General features: G+C 48.2%; 34 non-coding genes and 7 pseudogenes across 34 annotated transcripts; all 41 read right to left on the bottom strand.

Annotated features, from left to right (window-relative positions):
- Positions 1-59: 59 nt before the first annotated feature.
- LOC135722070 (5S ribosomal RNA) lies at positions 60-178 on the bottom strand. The gene has a single exon (XR_010521817.1). It is a non-coding gene; the product is annotated as a 5S ribosomal RNA (ribosomal RNA).
- Positions 179-304: 126 nt separating this feature from the next.
- On the bottom strand, positions 305-423 carry LOC135723709 (5S ribosomal RNA). The gene has a single exon (XR_010523399.1). It is a non-coding gene; the product is annotated as a 5S ribosomal RNA (ribosomal RNA).
- A 120-nt stretch (positions 424-543) lies between these two features.
- Positions 544-662, bottom strand: LOC135724686 (5S ribosomal RNA). The gene has a single exon (XR_010524348.1). It is a non-coding gene; the product is annotated as a 5S ribosomal RNA (ribosomal RNA).
- A 126-nt stretch (positions 663-788) lies between these two features.
- Positions 789-907, bottom strand: LOC135726227 (5S ribosomal RNA; annotated as a pseudogene).
- Positions 908-1033: 126 nt separating this feature from the next.
- On the bottom strand, positions 1034-1152 carry LOC135722069 (5S ribosomal RNA). Its single transcript, XR_010521816.1, has one exon. It is a non-coding gene; the product is annotated as a 5S ribosomal RNA (ribosomal RNA).
- A 125-nt stretch (positions 1153-1277) lies between these two features.
- LOC135722068 (5S ribosomal RNA) lies at positions 1278-1396 on the bottom strand. Its single transcript, XR_010521814.1, has one exon. It is a non-coding gene; the product is annotated as a 5S ribosomal RNA (ribosomal RNA).
- A 125-nt stretch (positions 1397-1521) lies between these two features.
- On the bottom strand, positions 1522-1640 carry LOC135722067 (5S ribosomal RNA). The gene has a single exon (XR_010521813.1). It is a non-coding gene; the product is annotated as a 5S ribosomal RNA (ribosomal RNA).
- A 126-nt stretch (positions 1641-1766) lies between these two features.
- On the bottom strand, positions 1767-1885 carry LOC135722066 (5S ribosomal RNA). Its single transcript, XR_010521812.1, has one exon. It is a non-coding gene; the product is annotated as a 5S ribosomal RNA (ribosomal RNA).
- Positions 1886-2010: 125 nt separating this feature from the next.
- LOC135722065 (5S ribosomal RNA) lies at positions 2011-2129 on the bottom strand. The gene has a single exon (XR_010521811.1). It is a non-coding gene; the product is annotated as a 5S ribosomal RNA (ribosomal RNA).
- Positions 2130-2255: 126 nt separating this feature from the next.
- On the bottom strand, positions 2256-2374 carry LOC135724020 (5S ribosomal RNA). Its single transcript, XR_010523697.1, has one exon. It is a non-coding gene; the product is annotated as a 5S ribosomal RNA (ribosomal RNA).
- A 125-nt stretch (positions 2375-2499) lies between these two features.
- LOC135726518 (5S ribosomal RNA) lies at positions 2500-2618 on the bottom strand (annotated as a pseudogene).
- Positions 2619-2738: 120 nt separating this feature from the next.
- Positions 2739-2857, bottom strand: LOC135724685 (5S ribosomal RNA). The gene has a single exon (XR_010524347.1). It is a non-coding gene; the product is annotated as a 5S ribosomal RNA (ribosomal RNA).
- Positions 2858-2983: 126 nt separating this feature from the next.
- Positions 2984-3102, bottom strand: LOC135722064 (5S ribosomal RNA). Its single transcript, XR_010521810.1, has one exon. It is a non-coding gene; the product is annotated as a 5S ribosomal RNA (ribosomal RNA).
- A 125-nt stretch (positions 3103-3227) lies between these two features.
- On the bottom strand, positions 3228-3346 carry LOC135723708 (5S ribosomal RNA). The gene has a single exon (XR_010523398.1). It is a non-coding gene; the product is annotated as a 5S ribosomal RNA (ribosomal RNA).
- A 120-nt stretch (positions 3347-3466) lies between these two features.
- On the bottom strand, positions 3467-3585 carry LOC135724684 (5S ribosomal RNA). Its single transcript, XR_010524346.1, has one exon. It is a non-coding gene; the product is annotated as a 5S ribosomal RNA (ribosomal RNA).
- Positions 3586-3711: 126 nt separating this feature from the next.
- LOC135726225 (5S ribosomal RNA) lies at positions 3712-3830 on the bottom strand (annotated as a pseudogene).
- Positions 3831-3956: 126 nt separating this feature from the next.
- Positions 3957-4075, bottom strand: LOC135722062 (5S ribosomal RNA). The gene has a single exon (XR_010521809.1). It is a non-coding gene; the product is annotated as a 5S ribosomal RNA (ribosomal RNA).
- A 125-nt stretch (positions 4076-4200) lies between these two features.
- On the bottom strand, positions 4201-4319 carry LOC135722061 (5S ribosomal RNA). The gene has a single exon (XR_010521808.1). It is a non-coding gene; the product is annotated as a 5S ribosomal RNA (ribosomal RNA).
- Positions 4320-4444: 125 nt separating this feature from the next.
- On the bottom strand, positions 4445-4563 carry LOC135722060 (5S ribosomal RNA). Its single transcript, XR_010521807.1, has one exon. It is a non-coding gene; the product is annotated as a 5S ribosomal RNA (ribosomal RNA).
- Positions 4564-4689: 126 nt separating this feature from the next.
- LOC135722058 (5S ribosomal RNA) lies at positions 4690-4808 on the bottom strand. The gene has a single exon (XR_010521805.1). It is a non-coding gene; the product is annotated as a 5S ribosomal RNA (ribosomal RNA).
- A 125-nt stretch (positions 4809-4933) lies between these two features.
- Positions 4934-5052, bottom strand: LOC135725301 (5S ribosomal RNA; annotated as a pseudogene).
- A 126-nt stretch (positions 5053-5178) lies between these two features.
- LOC135722057 (5S ribosomal RNA) lies at positions 5179-5297 on the bottom strand. Its single transcript, XR_010521803.1, has one exon. It is a non-coding gene; the product is annotated as a 5S ribosomal RNA (ribosomal RNA).
- A 121-nt stretch (positions 5298-5418) lies between these two features.
- LOC135724683 (5S ribosomal RNA) lies at positions 5419-5537 on the bottom strand. Its single transcript, XR_010524345.1, has one exon. It is a non-coding gene; the product is annotated as a 5S ribosomal RNA (ribosomal RNA).
- Positions 5538-5663: 126 nt separating this feature from the next.
- Positions 5664-5782, bottom strand: LOC135722056 (5S ribosomal RNA). The gene has a single exon (XR_010521802.1). It is a non-coding gene; the product is annotated as a 5S ribosomal RNA (ribosomal RNA).
- Positions 5783-5907: 125 nt separating this feature from the next.
- On the bottom strand, positions 5908-6026 carry LOC135726074 (5S ribosomal RNA; annotated as a pseudogene).
- A 125-nt stretch (positions 6027-6151) lies between these two features.
- On the bottom strand, positions 6152-6270 carry LOC135725763 (5S ribosomal RNA; annotated as a pseudogene).
- Positions 6271-6397: 127 nt separating this feature from the next.
- Positions 6398-6516, bottom strand: LOC135722055 (5S ribosomal RNA). Its single transcript, XR_010521801.1, has one exon. It is a non-coding gene; the product is annotated as a 5S ribosomal RNA (ribosomal RNA).
- A 125-nt stretch (positions 6517-6641) lies between these two features.
- Positions 6642-6760, bottom strand: LOC135724251 (5S ribosomal RNA). The gene has a single exon (XR_010523921.1). It is a non-coding gene; the product is annotated as a 5S ribosomal RNA (ribosomal RNA).
- A 126-nt stretch (positions 6761-6886) lies between these two features.
- Positions 6887-7005, bottom strand: LOC135722054 (5S ribosomal RNA). The gene has a single exon (XR_010521800.1). It is a non-coding gene; the product is annotated as a 5S ribosomal RNA (ribosomal RNA).
- A 125-nt stretch (positions 7006-7130) lies between these two features.
- LOC135723960 (5S ribosomal RNA) lies at positions 7131-7249 on the bottom strand. Its single transcript, XR_010523637.1, has one exon. It is a non-coding gene; the product is annotated as a 5S ribosomal RNA (ribosomal RNA).
- A 125-nt stretch (positions 7250-7374) lies between these two features.
- LOC135724046 (5S ribosomal RNA) lies at positions 7375-7493 on the bottom strand. The gene has a single exon (XR_010523720.1). It is a non-coding gene; the product is annotated as a 5S ribosomal RNA (ribosomal RNA).
- A 126-nt stretch (positions 7494-7619) lies between these two features.
- LOC135722053 (5S ribosomal RNA) lies at positions 7620-7738 on the bottom strand. Its single transcript, XR_010521799.1, has one exon. It is a non-coding gene; the product is annotated as a 5S ribosomal RNA (ribosomal RNA).
- A 124-nt stretch (positions 7739-7862) lies between these two features.
- On the bottom strand, positions 7863-7981 carry LOC135723608 (5S ribosomal RNA). The gene has a single exon (XR_010523303.1). It is a non-coding gene; the product is annotated as a 5S ribosomal RNA (ribosomal RNA).
- Positions 7982-8107: 126 nt separating this feature from the next.
- LOC135722051 (5S ribosomal RNA) lies at positions 8108-8226 on the bottom strand. Its single transcript, XR_010521798.1, has one exon. It is a non-coding gene; the product is annotated as a 5S ribosomal RNA (ribosomal RNA).
- Positions 8227-8351: 125 nt separating this feature from the next.
- On the bottom strand, positions 8352-8470 carry LOC135725075 (5S ribosomal RNA). Its single transcript, XR_010524726.1, has one exon. It is a non-coding gene; the product is annotated as a 5S ribosomal RNA (ribosomal RNA).
- A 127-nt stretch (positions 8471-8597) lies between these two features.
- On the bottom strand, positions 8598-8716 carry LOC135722050 (5S ribosomal RNA). Its single transcript, XR_010521797.1, has one exon. It is a non-coding gene; the product is annotated as a 5S ribosomal RNA (ribosomal RNA).
- Positions 8717-8841: 125 nt separating this feature from the next.
- On the bottom strand, positions 8842-8960 carry LOC135725073 (5S ribosomal RNA). Its single transcript, XR_010524725.1, has one exon. It is a non-coding gene; the product is annotated as a 5S ribosomal RNA (ribosomal RNA).
- A 126-nt stretch (positions 8961-9086) lies between these two features.
- LOC135722049 (5S ribosomal RNA) lies at positions 9087-9205 on the bottom strand. Its single transcript, XR_010521796.1, has one exon. It is a non-coding gene; the product is annotated as a 5S ribosomal RNA (ribosomal RNA).
- A 125-nt stretch (positions 9206-9330) lies between these two features.
- On the bottom strand, positions 9331-9449 carry LOC135722048 (5S ribosomal RNA). The gene has a single exon (XR_010521795.1). It is a non-coding gene; the product is annotated as a 5S ribosomal RNA (ribosomal RNA).
- Positions 9450-9575: 126 nt separating this feature from the next.
- On the bottom strand, positions 9576-9694 carry LOC135722046 (5S ribosomal RNA). Its single transcript, XR_010521792.1, has one exon. It is a non-coding gene; the product is annotated as a 5S ribosomal RNA (ribosomal RNA).
- Positions 9695-9819: 125 nt separating this feature from the next.
- LOC135726339 (5S ribosomal RNA) lies at positions 9820-9938 on the bottom strand (annotated as a pseudogene).
- Between the last annotated feature and the right edge of the window lie 3 nt (positions 9939-9941).

The raw sequence follows: 9941 nt of genomic DNA, 5'->3' as shown, positions 1-9941 counted from the left end.
TTACAGAAAGATCGCATTCATGGGAAAAAATGACATAAAAAAATAATTAATTAATTAAATGCTTACAGCACCTGGTATTCCCAGGCGGTCTCCCATCCAAGTACTAACCAGGCCCGACCCTGCTTGGCTTCCGAGATCAGACGAGAGCGGGCGTGCTCAGGGTGGTGTGGCCGTAAGCGAGTGCTGACTCGATTCGAGAGACACTTCAAGGCTAATGTGGCAACGCAATGACATCGGTAAATGGTTACAGAAAGGACGCATTCATGGGAAAAAATGACATAAAAAAAATTATTAATTAATTAAATGCTTACAGCACCTGGTATTCCCAGGCGGTCTCCCATCCAAGTACTAACCAGGCCCGACCCTGCTTGGCTTCCGAGATCAGACGAGAGCGGGCGTGCTCAGGGTGGCGTGGCCGTAAGCGAGTGCTGACTTGATTCGAGAGACACTTCAAAACTAATGTGGCAACGCCATGCCATGGGAGAACGCTTACAGAAAGGACGCATTCATGGGAAAAATGACATAAATAATTAATTAATTTAATTCTTACAGCACCAGGTATTCCCAGGCGGTCTCCCATCCAAGTACTAACCAGGCCCGACCCTGCTTGGCTTCCGAGATCAGACGAGAGCGGGCGTGCTCAGGGTGGTGTGGCCGTAAACGAGTGCTGACTCGATTCGAGAGACACTTCAAGGCTAATGTGGCAACGCAATGACATCGGTAAATGGTTACAGAAAGGACGCATTCATGGGAAAAAATGACATAAAAAAAATAATTAATCAATTAAATTATTACAGCATCTGGTATTCCCAGGCGGTCTCCCATCCAAGTACTAACCAGGCCCGACCCTGCTTGGCTTCCGAGATCAGACGAGAGCGGGCGTGCTCAGGGTGGTGTGGCCGTAAACGAGTGCTGACCCGATTCGAGAGACACTTCAAGGCTAATGTGGCAACGCAATGACATCGGTAAATGGTTACAGAAAGGACGCATTCATGGGAAAAAATGACATAAAAAAAATAATTAATTAATTAAATGCTTACAGCACCTGGTATTCCCAGGCGGTCTCCCATCCAAGTACTAACCAGGCCCGACCCTGCTTGGCTTCCGAGATCAGACGAGAGCGGGCGTGCTCAGGGTGGTGTGGCCGTAAGCGAGTGCTGACTCGCTTCGATAGACACTTCAAGACTTATGTGGCAACGCCATGACATCAGTGAACGCTTACAGAAAGATCGCATTCATGGGAAAAAATGACATAAAAAAATAATTAATTAATTAAATGCTTACAGCACCTGGTATTCCCAGGCGGTCTCCCATCCAAGTACTAACCAGGCCCGACCCTGCTTGGCTTCCGAGATCAGACGAGAGCGGGCGTGCTCAGGGTGGTGTGGCCGTAAGCGAGTGCTGACTCGATTCGAGAGACACTTCAAGGCTAATGTGGCAACGCAATGACATCGGTAAATGGTTACAGAAAGGACGCATTCATGGGAAAAAATGACATAAAAAAATAATTAATTAATTAAATGCTTACAGCACCTGGTATTCCCAGGCGGTCTCCCATCCAAGTACTAACCAGGCCCGACCCTGCTTGGCTTCCGAGATCAGACGAGAGCGGGCGTGCTCAGGGTGGTGTGGCCGTAAGCGAGTGCTGACTCGATTCGAGAGACACTTCAAGGCTAATGTGGCAACGCAATGACATCGGTAAATGGTTACAGAAAGGACGCATTCATGGGAAAAAATGACATAAAAAAAATTATTAATTAATTAAATGCTTACAGCACCTGGTATTCCCAGGCGGTCTCCCATCCAAGTACTAACCAGGCCCGACCCTGCTTGGCTTCCGAGATCAGACGAGAGCGGGCGTGCTCAGGGTGGTGTGGCCGTAAGCGAGTGCCGACTCGAATCGACAGACACTTCAAGACTTATGTGGCAACGCCATGACATCAGTGAACGCTTACAGAAAGGTCGCATTCATGGGAAAAAATGACATAAAAAAATATTTAATTAATTAAATGCTTACAGCACCTGGTATTCCCAGGCGGTCTCCCATCCAAGTACTAACCAGGCCCGACCCTGCTTGGCTTCCGAGATCAGACGAGAGCGGGCGTGCTCAGGGTGGTGTGGCCGTAAGCGAGTGCTGACTCGATTCGAGAGACACTTCAAGGCTAATGTGGCAACGCAATGACATCGGTAAATGGTTACAGAAAGGACGCATTCATGGGAAAAAATGACATAAAAAAAATTATTAATTAATTAAATGCTTACAGCACCTGGTATTCCCAGGCGGTCTCCCATCCAAGTACTAACTAGGCCCGACCCTGCTTGGCTTCCGAGATCAGACGAGAGCGGGCGTGCTCAGGGTGGTGTGGCCGTAAGCGAGTGCAGACTTGATTCGAGAGACACTTCAAAACTAATGTGGCAACGCCATGCCATGGGAGAACGCTTACAGAAAGGACGCATTCATGGGAAAAAATGACATAAAAAAATAATTAATTAATTAAATGCTTAGAGCACCTGGTATTCCCAGGCGGTCTCCCATCCAAGTACTAACCAGGCCCGACCCTGCTTGGCTTACGAGATCAGACGAGAGCGGGCGTGCTCAGGGTGGCGTGGCCGTAAGCGAGTGCTGACTTGATTCGAGAGACACTTCAAAACTAATGTGGCAACGCCATGCCATGGGAGAACGCTTACAGAAAGGACGCATTCATGGGAAAAATGACATAAATAATTAATTAATTTAATTCTTACAGCACCAGGTATTCCCAGGCGGTCTCCCATCCAAGTACTAACCAGGCCCGACCCTGCTTGGCTTCCGAGATCAGACGAGAGCGGGCGTGCTCAGGGTGGTGTGGCCGTAAACGAGTGCTGACTCGATTCGAGAGACACTTCAAGGCTAATGTGGCAACGCAATGACATCGGTAAATGGTTACAGAAAGGACGCATTCATGGGAAAAAATGACATAAAAAAAATAATTAATTAATTAAATGCTTACAGCACCTGGTATTCCCAGGCGGTCTCCCATCCAAGTACTAACCAGGCCCGACCCTGCTTGGCTTCCGAGATCAGACGAGAGCGGGCGTGCTCAGGGTGGTGTGGCCGTAAGCGAGTGCTGACTCGATTCGAGAGACACTTCAAGGCTAATGTGGCAACGCAATGACATCGGTAAATGGTTACAGAAAGGACGCATTCATGGGAAAATATGACATAAATAAATATTTAATTAATTAAATGCTTACAGCACCTGGTATTCCCAGGCGGTCTCCCATCCAAGTACTAACCAGGCCCGACCCTGCTTGGCTTCCGAGATCAGACGAGAGCGGGCGTGCTCAGGGTGGCGTGGCCGTAAGCGAGTGCTGACTTGATTCGAGAGACACTTCAAAACTAATGTGGCAACGCCATGCCATGGGAGAACGCTTACAGAAAGGACGCATTCATGGGAAAAATGACATAAATAATTAATTAATTTAATTCTTACAGCACCAGGTATTCCCAGGCGGTCTCCCATCCAAGTACTAACCAGGCCCGACCCTGCTTGGCTTCCGAGATCAGACGAGAGCGGGCGTGCTCAGGGTGGTGTGGCCGTAAACGAGTGCTGACTCGATTCGAGAGACACTTCAAGGCTAATGTGGCAACGCAATGACATCGGTAAATGGTTACAGAAAGGACGCATTCATGGGAAAAAATGACATAAAAAAAATAATTAATCAATTAAATTATTACAGCATCTGGTATTCCCAGGCGGTCTCCCATCCAAGTACTAACCAGGCCCGACCCTGCTTGGCTTCCGAGATCAGACGAGAGCGGGCGTGCTCAGGGTGGTGTGGCCGTAAACGAGTGCTGACCCGATTCGAGAGACACTTCAAGGCTAATGTGGCAACGCAATGACATCGGTAAATGGTTACAGAAAGGACGCATTCATGGGAAAAAATGACATAAAAAAAATAATTAATTAATTAAATGCTTACAGCACCTGGTATTCCCAGGCGGTCTCCCATCCAAGTACTAACCAGGCCCGACCCTGCTTGGCTTCCGAGATCAGACGAGAGCGGGCGTGCTCAGGGTGGTGTGGCCGTAAGCGAGTGCTGACTCGCTTCGATAGACACTTCAAGACTTATGTGGCAACGCCATGACATCAGTGAACGCTTACAGAAAGATCGCATTCATGGGAAAAAATGACATAAAAAAATAATTAATTAATTAAATGCTTACAGCACCTGGTATTCCCAGGCGGTCTCCCATCCAAGTACTAACCAGGCCCGACCCTGCTTGGCTTCCGAGATCAGACGAGAGCGGGCGTGCTCAGGGTGGTGTGGCCGTAAGCGAGTGCTGACTCGATTCGAGAGACACTTCAAGGCTAATGTGGCAACGCAATGACATCGGTAAATGGTTACAGAAAGGACGCATTCATGGGAAAAAATGACATAAAAAAATAATTAATTAATTAAATGCTTACAGCACCTGGTATTCCCAGGCGGTCTCCCATCCAAGTACTAACCAGGCCCGACCCTGCTTGGCTTCCGAGATCAGACGAGAGCGGGCGTGCTCAGGGTGGTGTGGCCGTAAGCGAGTGCTGACTCGATTCGAGAGACACTTCAAGGCTAATGTGGCAACGCAATGACATCGGTAAATGGTTACAGAAAGGACGCATTCATGGGAAAAAATGACATAAAAAAAATTATTAATTAATTAAATGCTTACAGCACCTGGTATTCCCAGGCGGTCTCCCATCCAAGTACTAACCAGGCCCGACCCTGCTTGGCTTCCGAGATCAGACGAGAGCGGGCGTGCTCAGGGTGGTGTGGCCGTAAGCGAGTGCCGACTCGAATCGACAGACACTTCAAGACTTATGTGGCAACGCCATGACATCAGTGAACGCTTACAGAAAGAACGCATTCATGGGAAAAAATGACATAAATAAATATTTAATTAATTAAATGCTTACAGCACCTGGTATTCCCAGGCAATCTCCCATCCAAGTACTAACCAGGCCCGACCCTGCTTGGCTTCCGAGATCAGACGAGAGCGGGCGTGCTCAGGGTGGTGTGGCCGTAAGCGAGTGCTGACTCGATTCGAGAGACACTTCAAGGCTAATGTGGCAACGCAATGACATCGGTAAATGGTTACAGAAAGGACGCATTCATGGGAAAAAATGACATAAAAAAAATTATTAATTAATTAAATGCTTACAGCACCTGGTATTCCCAGGCGGTCTCCCATCCAAGTACTAACCAGGCCCGACCCTGCTTGGCTTCCGAGATCAGACGAGAGCGGGCGTGCTCAGGGTGGTGTGGCCGTAAGCGAGTGCAGACTTGATTCGAGAGACACTTCAAAACTAATGTGGCAACGCCATGCCATGGGAGAACGCTTACAGAAAGGACGCATTCATGGGAAAAAATGACATAAATAATTAATTAATTTAATTCTTACAGCACCAGGTATTCCCAGGCGGTCTCCCATCCAAGTACTAACCAGGCCCGACCCTGCTTGGCTTCCGAGATCAGACGAGAGCGGGCGTGCTCAGGGTGGTGTGGCCGTAAACGAGTGCTGACTCGATTCGAGAGACACTTCAAGGCTAATGTGGCAACGCAATGACATCGGTAAATGGTTACAGAAAGGACGCATTCATGGGAAAAAATGACATAAAAAAAATAATTGATTAATTAAATGCTTACAGCACCTGGTATTCCCAGGCGGTCTCCCATCCAAGTACTAACCAGGCCCGACCCTGCTTGGCTTCCGAGATCAGACGAGAGCGGGCGTGCTCAGGGTGGTGTGGCCGTAAGCGAGTGCTGACTCGATTCGAGAGACACTTCAAGGCTAATGTGGCAACGCAATGACATCGGTAAATGGTTACAGAAAGGACGCATTCATGGGAAAATATGACATAAATAAATATTTAATTAATTAAATGCTTACAGCACCTGGTATTCCCAGGCGGTCTCCCATCCAAGTACTAACCAGGCCCGACCCTGCTTGGCTTCCGACATTAGACGAGAGCGGGCGTGCTCAGGGTGGTGTGGCCGTAAGCGAGTGCTGACACGCTTCGATAGACACTTCAAGACTTATGTGGCAACGCCATGACATCGGTGAACGCTTACAGAAAGATCGCATTCATTGGAAAAAATGACATAAAAAAATAATTAATTAATTAAATGCTTACAGCACCTGGTATTCCCAGGCGGTCTCCCATCCAAGTACTAACCAGGCCCGACCCTGCTTGGCTTACGAGATCAGACGAGAACGGACGTGCTCAGGGTGGTGTGGCCGTAAGCGAGTGCTGACTCGATTCGAGAGACACTTCAAGGCTAATGTGGCAACGCAATGACATCGGTAAATGGTTACAGAAAGGACGCATTCATGGGAAAAAAATGACATAAAAAAAATAATTAATTAATTAAATGCTTACAGCACCTGGTATTCCCAGGCGGTCTCCCATCCAAGTACTAACCAGGCCCGACCCTGCTTGGCTTCCGAGATCAGACGAGAGCGGGCGTGCTCAGGGTGGTGTGGCCGTAAGCGAGTGCTGACTCGCTTCGATAGACACTTCAAGACTTATGTGGCAACGCCATGACATCATTGAACGCTTACAGAAAGGTCGCATTCATGGGAAAAAATGACATAAAAAAATAATTAATTAATTAAATGCTTACAGCACCTGGTATTCCCAGGCGGTCTCCCATCCAAGTACTAACCAGGCCCGACCCTGCTTGGCTTCCGAGATCAGACAAGAGCGGGCGTGCTCAGGGTGGTGTGGCCGTAAGCGAGTGCTGACTCGATTCGAGAGACACTTCAAGGCTAATGTGGCAACGCAATGACATCGGTAAATGGTTACAGAAAGGACGCATTCATGGGAAAAAATGACATAAAAAAAATAATTAATTAATTAAATGCTTACAGCACCTGGTATTCCCAGGCGGTCTCCCATCCAAGTACTAACCAGGCCCGACCCTGCTTGGCTTCCGAGATCAGACGAGAGCGGGCGTGCTCAGGGTGGTGTGGCCGTAAGCGAGTGCTGACTCGATTCGAGAGACACTTCAAGGCTAATGTGGCAACGCAATGACATCGGTAAATGGTTACAGAAAGGACGCATTCATGGGAAAATATGACATAAATAAATATTTAATTAATTAAATGCTTACAGCACCTGGTATTCCCAGGCGGTCTCCCATCCAAGTACTAACCAGGCCCGACCCTGCTTGGCTTCCGAGATCAGACGAGAGCGGGCGTGCTTAGGGTGGTGTGGCCGTAAGCGAGTGCTGACTCGCTTCGATAGACACTTCAAGACTTATGTGGCAACGCCATGACATCGGTGAACACTTACAGAAAGATCGCATTCATGGGAAAAAATGACATTAAAAAATAATTAATTAATTAAATGCTTACAGCACCTGGTATTCCCAGGCGGTCTCCCATCCAAGTACTAACCAGGCCCGACCCTGCTTGGCTTACGAGATCAGACGAGAACGGGCGTGCTCAGGGTGGTGTGGCCGTAAGCGAGTGCTGACTCGATTCGAGAGACACTTCAAGGCTAATGTGGCAACGCAATGACATCGGTAAATGGTTACAGAAAGGACGCATTCATGGGAAAAAATGACATAAAAAAAATAATTAATTAATTAAATGCTTACAGCACCTGGTATTCCCAGGCGGTCTCCCATCCAAGTACTAACCAGGCCCGACCCTGCTTGGCTTCCGAGATCAGACGAGAGCGGGCGTGCTCAGGGTGGTGTGGCCGTAAGCGAGTGCTGACTCGCTTCGATAGACACTTCAAGACTTATGTGGCAACGCCATGACATCAGTGAACGCTTACAGAAAGGTCGCATTCATGGGAAAAAATGACATAAAAAATAATTAATTAATTAAATGCTTACAGCACCTGGTATTCCCAGGCGGTCTCCCATCCAAGTACTAACCAGGCCCGACCCTGCTTGGCTTCCGAGATCAGACGAGAGCGGGCATGCTCAGGGTGGTGTGGCCGTAAGCGAGTGCTGACTCGATTCGAGAGACACTTCAAGGCTAATGTGGCAACGCAATGACATCGGTAAATGGTTACAGAAAGGACGCATTCATGGGAAAAAATGACATAAAAAAAATTATTAATTAATTAAATGCTTACAGCACCTGGTATTCCCAGGCGGTCTCCCATCCAAGTACTAACCAGGCCCGACCCTGCTTGGCTTCCGAGATCAGACGAGAGCGGGCGTGCTCAGGGTGGTGTGGCCGTAAGCGAGTGCAGACTTGATTCGAGAGACACTTCAAAACTAATGTGGCAACGCCATGCCATGGGAGAACGCTTACAGAAAGGACGCATTCATGGGAAAAAATGACATAAAAAAATAATTAATTAATTAAATGCTTAGAGCACCTGGTATTCCCAGGCGGTCTCCCATCCAAGTACTAACCAGGCCCGACCCTGCTTGGCTTCCGAGATCAGACGAGAACGGGCGTGCTCAGGGTGGTGTGGCCGTAAGCGAGTGCTGACTCGATTCGAGAGACACTTCAAGGCTAATGTGGCAACGCAATGACATCGGTAAATGGTTACAGAAAGGACGCATTCATGGGAAAAAATGACATAAAAAAAAATTATTAATTAATTAAATGCTTACAGCACCTGGTATTCCCAGGCGGTCTCCCATCCAAGTACTAACCAGGCCCGACCCTGCTTGGCTTCCGAGATCAGACGAGAGCGGGCGTGCTCAGGGTGGTGTGGCCGTAAGCGAGTGCAGACTTGATTCGAGAGACACTTCAAAACTAATGTGGCAACGCCATGCCATGGGAGAACGCTTACAGAAAGGACGCATTCATGGGAAAAAATGACATAAAAAAATAATTAATTAATTAAATGCTTAGAGCACCTGGTATTCCCAGGCGGTCTCCCATCCAAGTACTAACCAGGCCCGACCCTGCTTGGCTTCCGAGATCAGACGAGAACGGGCGTGCTCAGGGTGGTGTGGCCGTAAGCGAGTGCTGACTCGATTCGAGAGACACTTCAAGGCTAATGTGGCAACGCAATGACATCGGTAAATGGTTACAGAAAGGACGCATTCATGGGAAAAAATGACATAAAAAAAATTATTAATTAATTAAATGCTTACAGCACCTGGTATTCCCAGGCGGTCTCCCATCCAAGTACTAACCAGGCCCGACCCTGCTTGGCTTCCGAGATCAGACGAGAGCGGGCGTGCTCAGGGTGGTGTGGCCGTAAGCGAGTGCTGACTCGCTTCGATAGACACTTCAAGACTTATGTGGCAACGCCATGACATCAGTGAACGCTTACAGAAAGGTCGCATTCATGGGAAAAAATGACATAAAAAAATATTTAATTAATTAAATGCTTACAGCACCTGGTATTCCCAGGCGGTCTCCCATCCAAGTACTAACCAGGCCCGACCCTGCTTGGCTTCCGAGATCAGACGAGAGCGGGCGTGCTCAGGGTGGTGTGGCCGTAAGCGAGTGCTGACTCGATTCGAGAGACACTTCAAGGCTAATGTGGCAACGCAATGACATCGGTAAATGGTTACAGAAAGGACGCATTCATGGGAAAAAATGACATAAAAAAAATTATTAATTAATTAAATGCTTACAGCACCTGGTATTCCCAGGCGGTCTCCCATCCAAGTACTAACCAGGCCCGACCCTGCTTGGCTTCCGAGATCAGACGAGAGCGGGCGTGCTCAGGGTGGTGTGGCCGTAAGCGAGTGCAGACTTGATTCGAGAGACACTTCAAAACTAATGTGGCAACGCCATGCCATGGGAGAACGCTTACAGAAAGGACGCATTCATGGGAAAAAATGACATAAAAAAATAATTAATTAATTAAATGCTTAGAGCACCTGGTATTCCCAGGCGGTCTCCCATCCAAGTACTAACCAGGCCCGACCCTGCTTGGCTTACGAGATCAGACGAGAGCGGGCGTGCTCAGGGTGGTGTGGCCGTAAACGAG

The sequence above is a fragment of the Paramisgurnus dabryanus genome, chromosome 9 (assembly GCF_030506205.2).
Source record: "Paramisgurnus dabryanus chromosome 9, PD_genome_1.1, whole genome shotgun sequence".
NCBI lineage: Eukaryota > Metazoa > Chordata > Actinopteri > Cypriniformes > Cobitidae > Paramisgurnus > Paramisgurnus dabryanus.
Note: the sequence above shows the minus strand (reverse complement) of the source record. Positions and strands in the feature narration are given on the sequence as shown.